General features: G+C 33.1%; 1 pseudogene; it reads right to left on the reverse strand.

Annotated features, from left to right (window-relative positions):
• Positions 1-8,954: 8,954 nt before the first annotated feature.
• On the reverse strand, positions 8,955-9,220 carry LOC102608216 (30S ribosomal protein S31, chloroplastic-like; annotated as a pseudogene).
• Between the last annotated feature and the right edge of the window lie 1,157 nt (positions 9,221-10,377).

The following is a 10,377-nucleotide window of genomic DNA, read 5'->3' on the forward strand; positions in this document are numbered from 1 at the left end:
TGTGAATATGATGGAACTAGGAAGATCTTTAGGTGGAACTTGGAAACTGCATTGGTTTCAGGTCGAGTTTGTTTGCAACAGCATGGTGAATCAATCCACTAGTATGACCCCTTTTGAGATTTTCTACACTTGTTCCCTACGTCATATTTGTGATATGGCTATTATACCACTCGTAGCTGGAGAAAGAAGAAAAACAGCAGATAATATGGCGGAGAAAGTTCGTCAGATTCATGCTGGAGACTGCCAATGCTAAATACAAGGCTGGTGTAGACAAGTATCGACACAATAAGGTGTTTCGGGAAGGTGATTTGGTGATAGTTCATCTATGACAAAGTCGTTTTCCTAGTATTCATGCAATTGGAGAAGCAGAAGTATGGTCTGTTTCGTGTTGCACAGAAGATTAATGACAATGCTTATGTGCTCGAGCTGCCATTCATCTAGAATATCTCTCGTACATTCAATGTGGTTGAACTGTTTAAATATCATCCAGATGATGAGGTGTTGTGTGAGCTAAACTCGAGGATGAGTTCTCTTCCAAGTGAGGAGGACTGATGTAGCATGTTTGTGTAGGACAAGTAGGGTGCATTATAAAGGGCATAATTTGGACTATACGTATCCGTTTTTGGTGTATAATATATTATTTCAAAACTTTCAATAAGACGAATCAAATCTAAAAATATTTGTGCCATCCGTCCTAGGGCCAAGTGTTGAGTACTGGAGAATATATATTTATATAGGGTAAAATTGACATTTTATTCTCCAAGTCTCACTAATATTTTCACTTTTACGTGTTTAAATCCATTAAGCTTTTATTATGTGTATTTTATTATAATTTAAGTATTTTATATATTTCAAGTATATTTTGCCCATTTCACAACTAACGAGAAGGTGAATAGTGAAACGAATGGTATTTTTAAACTCAGAATGGTCGAAAACCTTAAGAGGAGTATAAAAGGATATTCGGTACTGTTCACAAGTACGGCACTGTTCATATATACAGTACGATAACGTCGCATTGACTGATGACGTGGCAACATCTTATTAGAGTAATGATGTGACATTGACTGATTATGGGGCATTGACTGATGATGTGACATTGACCCATGATGTAGTAGCATCCTATTTAACAAAAATATTGATGTGGCATTGGCCGATGACATGGTAACATCTTATTGGACCGAAATGCTGATATGGTGTTGACTGATGATGTGTTTCCAACCAATCAAAGCTTGCCACATGGCACAATCCTGAGCCTCCAATTGTTTTTATCTGATGGTCATGATTTACTCATTGTATCTATAAATAGAGGGTTTCCCCTTAATTTAAGATCCCTTAATTTATTTTTTAGCTCCATTTTTTGTAATTTTATCTCTATCTTGTATTTTCTATGCATTTTAATAAAATTATCATTTTACCTCTAGTTTAATTATGAGTGGCTAATTTTGTTTCAAACTTGGGTTGAAGGTGAAGTCTCGACATGATCTATGAGCTTAATTAGGTAAGTTTATTTTCTTTTCCTCTCTGATTTATGTGGTTATTTTGACTGATTATCGATTGACAATGTATCCTGTTTAGATTTTACAATGTATACCAACTCCTTAGTGAAGGATTGTTGTTGTTTGGCACAATGAGCACTTAACACTATATTAATTAAAGAGAAAATTTTCCACTAGTATTTGTGGGTCGTTTTGACTCTATGTCGACAGAGAGTGTATTTAAGTTATTTAGTAGATGGTTTTCCCACGTTGTCAAAAGAAGAATTATTATCGTCTGGCACATCGTGTTCTTTATACCACACTTAGTGGTAGAATATGACCTCTGACACACTGAGCGTTTGATACCATATTTATTAGAGTGAAGATTATGAAGAGTGGAAATACCACTCTCATGAATTAATCAAAACTAAAAAGGAAATATTAAGCCCATGAGGAATGTTGAGTATGAATTTAGAGACTCAAGTATTTCATTTGCATTGGTTTCATCTTTAATTCATTTATGCCATTTTATTTTAAATCTTAAGATAAAAAAAATCACTTTCCAACCAATTCACATTTACACCTAGAAAATGAACCTTACGCATAGTTAAATCTACCTCCTCGTGGGATCGACACTCGTCAATATAAAATCTATTCTACAACAGATTCAAAATAGATTTGTGTGCTTACGAGTACAATAAAATTTGCACAACAAGTTTTTAGCGCCGTTACCGAGGAGGTAAGTTATTTTAATTTGTAGAGTTAATTTTCATTGTAAATAATTTTGTGAACAGATTTTAAGTGTGTTTTCATAGTAAGTGTGCAGCAGCGTGATAAGGTTAGTATCGTATCTTCTCTCATCTCTCTTTATTGTCATCTATTTTGTTTTTAATTTTTATATGTTCTTTTCATGAATGGTCAAAGGTCACAGTAACTTAATCTATAACCTCTAAACCTTAAATTGGAAAAAAACAATTCGCACATTAAGACACGTTGCACAAATGTTAAAATTGAGGATAAATTGAAATGGATCTGCGACAACAAGCACAAGCACCACAAGAAATGTCATTTAACAATTATTTCAGTATATTAGCTACTTTAAGCACATCATGCATAAGATACCCAAATATACTTATTAGGAGTTTCGAGTTAAAACATAGCGTGCTAAACTGTCTCCCATCATTCTATGGCTTGAAAAATGGAGACCCATACAATTATTTGAATGATTTTCATGTCATTTGCCAAACTTTTAAATATGAATTTTTTTTAGATGAAGATGTTAACCTTAGACTATTACTATTTTCTCTAAAAGATAGAGTTAGTTCATGATTCAATATGTTGCCTACTAATAGTATTACAACACGGGAACTTATAGTAACTAAATTTTTAAATAAATACTTCATAGTACATAAAACCAATATTATTCGCAGGAAAATTTCAGAGTTTACTCATAGAGAAGACGATCAATTCTTTAAATTATGGGAGCTATTCAACAGACTACTTTCGAAGTGTCCACACCATGGGTACGAGAAATGACACTAATGTCAATATTTCTTAGGGGGACTATTGCCACATATGCAAGAATGACTAATGGCAACAAGTGGAGGTGAGCTCATGTCTAAAAGCGCATAAGAGATTTGAGATTTCTTCCAGCGACAAGTAGAGAACTCCCAACAATGGAGTTGATCATTTATGAATGTGAGAAAAAATGAAGGGAGTCAATGAAATTTATGTTAGCGAGTCAAGATTAGAAATCAAGGAAGTGAAAGAGATACTTGAAGTACTTTCTTGTCAAATAGCATCATTGACGACTGCTAAATCAACAAAGCCACAAGCATACAACTAATTTGACCATGATTCATACTTAGATCAAGCTAATGTTATAAATGTAATAGGAAAGCAACCGAATTAAAACCCTTACTCCAATACCTATAATCCTCGATGGAGAGACCATCCCAACTTTTCATAGTCTTAAGGATCCCAACAAAATAAAACAATAGCTCCAGCTCCACCAATGCAACCAGTTCTTCAAGCTCTTCAAGTCTTTCAACCACCATTCAGACCATACAATCAGAATTAGAGCTATTCACAGCTAAAACTATAGAAAGAGGCATTCCAGAAATTCTCGATCCATCACACCATTGATGAGTTACACAATGAGATGAGGTCTGGCTTCAATTCACAAGCCTAATTAATCTCAAACCTTGAGAAGATGATAGGCCAACTTGTCTCTTCAGTTTAAACCTTGACAACGACTGTTAAGAAAGGTAAATTTTCAAGTCAGCCAATACCCAATCCTAGAGGGGTGTATGAAGTGAGTACAAGTTCATCGTAGCATCATGAAGGGGTTAAAGCTGTCATGACCTTACGAAAAGGCAAAGAAGTAGGCAATAAAATGGAGATGCAGGTAACAAAGACAACTCAGATTATACCCTTAGACTCTGGGGATTCATTACCAAAAGAAAAAAAGAAGCAACCACAAGAATACATCCCCAAAGCTCTTTTTACTCAGAGATTAGCTAAAGCAAATAAGAGAAGTACCAGAGGTGAGATTATGGAGATTTTGAAATAGGTAAGTATTAACATCCCTTTACTTGATACGATTAAATAAGTGTCTTCTTATAACAAGTTTTTCAAAGACATTTGCACCAAAAAAGAGAAGCATTCATGTCCAGAAAAAGGCATTTTTAATAGAAAATATTAGTTTCATACTCCAACATAAAATTCCTCCAAAATACAAAGCCTTTGACTGCCCTATCATTTTATGTAGCATAGGGAACCACCCTATCATTTTATTAAGTGTTTGTGAAACTTCAACTTGGAATATTACAACTAACTCTAGTTGTCTCTTGCAACTTATAGATTGATCCATGAAAATACCTCGCAGTATTGTAGAGGATGTGCTTATTCTGGTAGACAAGTTTTATTTTTCTGTTGATTCCATTGTGAGTGACACTCAACTAGCGCAAGATTCAAAGAAGCACATCCCCATTATCCTAGGCCAACTTTTCTTCGCAACTGCAGATTCTCACATTCAATGCAGGATTGGAAATATGCAGTTATCCTTTGGCAACATGACCATGGAATTGAATATCTTTAACATTTCCAAGCAACCACCTAATAAAAATGAATGAACTGTAGATGTGGATTTAATTGACGAGCTAGTTGATCATACTTTTCATTCTATCCTTAGTGATGACCTTGTACAAACATGTTTAACTCACTTTAGTTTGAATTTTGATATCAACAGATCAATTGATGAGGTCAATGTCTTATTGCATTCATCATCATGTATGGATATTGACAAATGGAAGTCAAGGATAGAGCAATTGGCGCAATAAGGGAAAAATCTTATTCCATCATCAGAATCACCACTAAAACTCGAACACAATCCATTATCCGACTATTTGAAGTATACATTCCTATGAGAAGTAAAAATATTGTTAAAAATCATCTCATCCTCTCTTGACGTCATACAAAATAATGCAGACATCATTTGCCTTATTTATGGTTCAAAAAGGAGATTACAACTGGCAAAACCTAAGGAGATTCGCAATGATAAAAATGCTAAAGACTACAAGAAGCAGATGAGAGCCTTTCATGACAAGTAAATTATGAGACAATCTTTCACACCAAGTCAAAAAGTGCTTTTATTCAATTCTCACTTGCACATCTCCCCAAGTAAATTATATTCTTGATGGTCTGGTCCATTTATTATTCACTGTTTTTCTACATGAAGTCATTAAACTTGAGAATCTAAAGAATGGTGCAATTTTTAAAGTTAATTGTCAGAGATGTAAAGCCATATCACGAGTACCAACCACATGGAGAAAACAACGCAATATATTTAGGTGACCTTACAGATCTGGATTGAGACTTTTTCCTATTTTTTCAGTGATTTAACTACTATTTTTTAAAATTAAATTTATTATTGCTTTCACATGTGTTTTGGTTTTGCTAGATTTATTCTTTTCTTTGGTATTTTATCATTTGTCACCCCGGTTAAGTGACAAATAGTGGGACTCCATGACTATTAAAGTTGGTTTCTTCAGTTTCCCACAATAACTGATATTCCCTAGTAATGCTACAGAAAACCTTGTACGTCATTGGGAATGATGTCTAACAATAGGGAAGATAAGATTAAATTTATTATGGATGGCTTGAATAAGGAGTCATTGGATGATATCCTTTTGTCTCTTAAAATGCATCCTAGTGGATGCGTACAACATGCAATTTCCCAATTATGGCCATCATTCCAAAAAAAATGTGCACAATACAGTTTCGAGAATCTTACTATAAATGACCCTATTTGCCAATTTATAAGAAAATTGGATGGGAAGCATATCTTTGATCCATAGAGGGTGTTCAAGCTGTTTCTGGACGTAAAACCAGAATAAAATGTGAGCCACAATCATAACTACTAGTATATATCCTTTTGATTTACTATTTGTTTTATTGCTTTTAGTGGTATGATTTCTATTTAATTATTATTTGTTTCTTATTACTGTTTGCTTTTGAGGACATGACATTGACCGATGACGTGGCCGCATCCTATTGGAGCAATGATGTGGCAGTGACTGATTATGTAGTGTTGACTGATTATGTGGTGTTGACTGATGATGTGGCAGCATCTTAATGGACCGAAATACTAATGTGGCGTTGACTGATGATGTGTTCCAACCAATCAAAGCTTGTCACGTGACACAATCCTAAGCGTCCAAATTGTTTTCATCTGATGACCATGATTTACCCATTATATCTATAAATAGAGGGATTTTCCCCTTAACTGAAGATCCTAAATCCATTTTTGAGCTTAATTTTCTGTAATTTCATCTACATCTTATATTTTCAACGTATTTTAATAATTTAGTTTCAAACTTGGGTTAAAGGTAAGCCTCAACATGATCCATGGGCTTAATTAGGTAAGTTTATTTTCTTTCCCTCTCTGATTTATGTGGTTTTTTGACTCATTTTTTACTGACAATGTATCTTGTCTAGATAATGAGCACTTAGCACCCTATTAATTAAAGAGAAAATACACCTATCATGAATTAATCAGAACTAAAAATGAAATATTAAGCCCATGGGGAATTTATACGTCAAGAACTAACACGATCGTAATCAATTTAGTTCCCAAAATCGAATCTCAACTAGGAATTGAATCGAACTACGACCCAATGCTTAATGAAAGCATGAACCGTAGTATGTGAGGACGCCATAATCAGCTATGGAATGTCTGATCGATAAGTCAAGAGTTTGAATGTCATGGAAATCCGATAAGTTCAAAGAGTTTATATAAGAGCCAAAGAGAATTAAGTCTCTCAACAATTACATAAAAACTTATCTCTGTTTATTGGATACGAGTACATTATATATGGTTGGTTACAAGAATTTTTGGAAATAAATCTTAAACCAAAATCAAATCAGAAAAACAATTAGGAAAGAATCTAAATCAAATAAGAATCATAATCTAAGCGAATATGAAAGAATCTAAATCAAATAAGAATAATAATCTAAGTAGATAGGAAAGAATCTAAACCAAATTAGAATCATAATTGGCTTAAATGCCTTATATGAATTAAAATGGAAACTATGCTAAAATAGTAATAACTGATTTGTTTCTCTAATAACCTCCTCAAGAAACGGGAAAGTATCCGAAAAAGGAAAATAATATATTTTGTCACCATAATGTGCAAGCTAACTTCTTATTTTATAAAAGTGATTATTTGGAAACTTCAAGAGCCTGAATCATGCATTTATCATGTGCGATTCCTTCAATGGGCCTCCACGAATTTGATTGAGCCCAAGTTGCTTGAATCAATCCATTAAGTGCTTCTTTGAATTTCTTTGCTCGAGCTCTTGTAACGGGTCCGACAAAAACTTGAATAGGATCTAAATATGTCTCATCCCACATGCTTGCGATAATTTTATCCTCAATCTCATCAGGAATGTTGAGTGTGAATCCAAAGACTCAAGCATTTCATTCGTATTGGTTTCATCTTTAATGCATTCCCGCCATTTTATTTTAAATCTCAAGATAAAAAAAAATTTACTTCCAACCAACTCACATTTACACCTAGAAATGAACCCTACGCATAATTAAATCTATCTTCTCGTGGGACTGACACTCTTCACCACAAAATCTATTCTACAATAAATTCATGCGCTTGCGAGTACAATAAAATTTGCACAACATCAAGCTAGAAATTCCACTTCTTTTCCTAATTGTTTTTTAGTTTTTAAGATTTTTTTCAATTTTTCATGTTTCTTTAAGGATTTTTATCTTTTTTCTAGATGCAGGATTTAGGTGCCATTTATTTCGGATGTCTTATTTAGATTAAGAGAGAATTTTATTATCAAATAATATTTTGAATATGCCGAATTTGATAAATTCGTGATATTTGAGGTTATTATATAAGGAGGCCTAAAACCCCAGCTTTGTTAATTCAAACTTTTCAATATAACTGTCATTATTCAAAAATTTAGTTTCTTCTATCAATCAACTTTAATGTTTCCGCATCATCAATTTCTTTTCAATTTTATTATTCACTTACATCTTGATTCCCAGCTCATGAAAGAGTAATATGCATTAAAAGAAAAAAAGTTCATGAAAAAGAAAAGCATCATAGGCAAACAAGCTTCTCAAGATTCCCAAAGCTCTAATACATGAAAGAATGTCATGAAATTACTGCAACACAAGAAATAATATAAATAATTTAATTAACGATATCTGCAAAGAAAATTTAAGAAAAAAATAGATTTACAGCAAAGTGGAATAGGAGAAATTGACTTTAGGAGTAAGATTGGTTCCTCAAACATTTAAACTTATTAACCAATTGAAAACTTGAAATTATTTAGGTTCCAATAGTGTTCTTTGTGTAGGTCACCGTACATTGGGAAAAACATATTGCTACTAGGCATAAGTCATAACTTTCAATTTTCTATCGGTTTCAAATTCTAAATGTAATTGATTTTATGGATGAAATAGATGACATTGGTGGATGCCAATTTATTTAAGACTAAAATGATAAAAAGAAGGGTAATTATCCATCGACCATCTATTTGTTCAGGCTTTTTTAAAAAAAAATTTTGTTAAGGCTTATTTAAAAATACACAAACATTTTTTTTTAAGCATGCCACCTGAAGTTAGCATTTTATTACACTCGTCCACTTCCATCTTAACATTGTTAGAACAATGCTATCATCATAATGATAAAATGGTCATTTCATTCGAACAGCAAAAACTACGTCATATAACGCAACTTGTGAAAAAAAGAAAAATCGATGTTGTTTACCTCGATTAAAAAGAAAAAAGAAAACAAACACGATATTATTTATAACTTTAGGAAGCAACAAATGTCATTTTTATCTAATTTCCATTAACCGCCTTCGCGTTTTACTCTGTTGACTGGCGACACTTAAATCTAGCCAATTTATCTCCAATTTTTGTTCATTTTCATCAATGAAATAGGATAAAAGTTAAGTCAATTTCTCACCATCATCAAACTAGTCCTTCCTCGGTGGGGCAGGAGGTGCCATCACTTGAGCGGTCCTCTGCCTTTCTTCTTGTTGCGTGGCCTTGCGTTGCCGAAAGAGTGATCAAAGTGTTTTCCCTTGGCAGTTTTCTTGTCGTTGCGGCCACAATATACATAGGGAACTGAAGGAGAGAGAGTAGAAGGGAGTGAAAGTGAGAAGTCAAGGATGAGTGGTGTACCCTTTGAGATTGAGAAGAGGAAATGAAACATTGTGGAGTTATTGGTGAGGCTCCCATTGTGTCGTTGCTGATATTGCCTCTTTTTTTTCCCTATAATATTTTTCCTTAGTTTGTGACTTTTTAAAATAAATAAATAAATAAATAATGGTTAAAATCTGTATAAATTACCTTAAATTATGCCTCGTCTTCTAAAGTTGTAATATCTTTAATTAAAAAATTGCAACCCCATTAGAAATTACAATTACAATTTTTTGACATTTATTTAAGGTAAAATAGTAATTTAATTTACGTTTACTTCAGGTGGTGCGTTGAAAAACGTATTTGTATATTTTTGAAAAAGCTCGAACAAATAGGCAGTCTGTAGATAATTGCCTTAAACTAAATGAAGCAAATGTTTGAGGATAAAATTATAAATGCAGCAAAAAAAACATAAGTAGGGTGTTAGTACGCAAAAAATGGACAGGAATATCATCACCCTCGGTAGACTTTATCATCTCTTGTTATAATGTGATAATCACTCTTACCACTAAAAATGAATATTAAATCACAATACCACGTATTTAAGATATACAAATAATATATCCCAAGTAATGTTGTTAAATTATAAATCATCTTATATATAGATCCATGGTATTGTTAAATGGTTTCATACAATTAACATAGTTTTATTAAAGATACTAAAATTATCTTAACATTTTATTGGCTTTTGGCAGTGACTTTGGAGGTTTCTTCTATTAAAAAATGACGGATATTTGCTGTGGTTATTGGTTAGTTTACTTGAAGTAGTAGTCCTTCAAATTTTATGGGGAGAAAATAATTGGTTTTGAGCGTGCTTCTCGACTTGGTGATCACTACTTTCACTAGATGTCAAAATTATGATTCTGCCCTTGCACTTTTCTACACTAACTCTTCAAGTCAACTCAAGTAAAAAGATTGTATGTACCTTTTTCTAATTGAAACTTCTGAACTGTACTTTCTAAATGACCTAACTAATTGACGGCATCTGTCCCACAATCAAATACAAAACAAATGGTTCTTAATAAGTCTTTGCTCTGACCAATTCCTTTGCCCAAGAAAAAATCACAAACCAAAAAATCACGTTGCGATTTAACTATACTCTCGCTTCCAAAGTCAGGTTCTTTTTCCTTTATACTTCTTCAATATCCCATTATTTATTTCCATTTAGTC

The sequence above is a fragment of the Citrus sinensis genome, chromosome 4, assembly GCF_022201045.2.
Source record: "Citrus sinensis cultivar Valencia sweet orange chromosome 4, DVS_A1.0, whole genome shotgun sequence".
Lineage (NCBI taxonomy): Eukaryota > Viridiplantae > Streptophyta > Magnoliopsida > Sapindales > Rutaceae > Citrus > Citrus sinensis.